Source organism: Galeopterus variegatus, unplaced genomic scaffold (genome assembly GCF_000696425.1).
Source record: "Galeopterus variegatus unplaced genomic scaffold, G_variegatus-3.0.2 Scaffold6586, whole genome shotgun sequence".
Taxonomy (NCBI): domain Eukaryota; kingdom Metazoa; phylum Chordata; class Mammalia; order Dermoptera; family Cynocephalidae; genus Galeopterus; species Galeopterus variegatus.
The window spans coordinates 70,568-72,376 of NW_007732697.1; the positions used below are offsets into that span (position 1 = coordinate 70,568).

The 1,809-nt window shown below is 39.3% G+C and overlaps 1 pseudogene; it reads right to left on the minus strand.

Moving 5' to 3' along the window:
• The window catches only part of LOC103606440, a 23,745-nt pseudogene that overhangs the window by 15,189 nt on the left and 6,747 nt on the right, over nt 1–1,809 (minus strand).

Sequence of the window (1,809 nt, forward strand, 5' to 3'; positions counted from 1 at the left end):
ATCTCAAATATCTATTTGGTAACATCTTAACTATTTCTAAATATTCCTTTCAAGTTATTATTCCTATAGTTGTGCCCTGGTGAGGGCTTTTATCATCTCTTTAGCATTTCCGTATGCCTCTAATGTAAGGGGTTTTTACTTCACCAAAAGTAAATTATCGAGTTAAAACCAAGATGATTCCTGCAGGATTATGATAATGACTGATCACCTCCCTTCCTCAAGTCTTGGCTCATGCGGTCTCCTGCTCAAACAACTGCCATGACCACCCCACCGATACCACAGTCCTGCTTTGCAGTGCTGACACTGCTGCTCCTGGTGGCTCCTGCCCTGCTCTGCTTCTTGCATTCTTTGTCATTGCAAAAACACCTTCTAACACACATCTCCCTTCCCACCGCCCTAATAAAATACAAGCTCCCTGTAGGCAGGGACTTTTGTCAGTTTCTTTTGCTGACTCAATTACCATTTGCTGAATAAACGAGTGAGTGCACAGTGAGCTCCTCCTGATTGATCGTGACAGTTTTTGAGTCCTAGGCTGCTGTTCTCTGGCTACTTGGCATAATGCTGGGCTTTTGCCTTCTAGTTTTAGAGAATTCCTCTTGTTTTGATATTAACCCAAATCAAATCTAAATGTACTAAAATTGCATTAATATATTGCAAGAGTAAACAATGTCTCTAAGCAAAAATCATCAGTGCCTCATACATCAGCTTGATGTTTTATTATGACATTTTTAGACTTTTTGTCTTCAAGTCTAGTATTTTTATATAGATAAAGCCAGTGTTTTGTCAGAAAGATAAATTGGGGACTCTTCCTAATTGCTCTCAAGTGGGAGAACTAATGTGAAACATGATGTCTTCTTACTGCCTTTTAAAAGAAATTCTGTAAAGTCCCAAAATATCACCTCATGCCAATGTCAATACCAAATTATATGGTCAATGTCCCCAAGCTTATGTTCTTGCTGGCTCTCTATCAGCCAATCTGTCTAATTTATTGTTGGACTGGGCTTTTCATTTTATGTCGGTGACAAAACTTCAGCATTTTCTCCCTTAATTTCTGCTGTCAGCAGTCAGAACCAAATGGACCCGTCCATCNATGTCCCCAAGCTTATGTTCTTGCTGGCTCTCTATCAGCCAATCTGTCTAATTTATTGTTGGGCAGGGCTTTTCATTTTATGTCGGTGACAAAACTTCAGCATTTTCTCCCTTAATTTCTGCTGTCAGCAGTCAGAACCAAATGGACCCGTCCATCAGAAGGCTGTCAGTGTTTCACCCACCTCAAAATGCTATCATCCACTGCTCTAAAGATGAGCCTTTTAAGGCTTGGAGGTCTCAGATATATACTTGCTAGACATTTAGAAAACATGGGGAGAAAACAGCCAATAGAAGGGTATCAGAATTAGAGGGATTGCAGGGGAAAGTTCTAAGAAGCAGTAAGACAAGGGAGCATCCTTGATAAATGCCTCAATATTGTCTGTGTAGAATCTCTCATTTTAAGCTGATGTACTCCTGAAAAGTTTTATGCAGCCTAATTTTTACCTAACTACATTTTTAAAACACGAAGGAAGAGTTTACTATTTAAAGGAAGCGTAGGGAGCATTTTGAATCAGTAGAGATTACTCAATACGTGATGATAGACGATCAGATAACCATTTGGGGGAAAAAAATGTTGGATCCATACCTCAAACCTCATATACTTGTACTGTAAAATAAATTCCAGCTAGAGCAACAATTTAATTTTTTATTTTTCATTGTTTGGCAGCTGGCCAGTACAAGGACCTGAAGCCTTGACCTTGGTGTTAAAAGATAGCACTC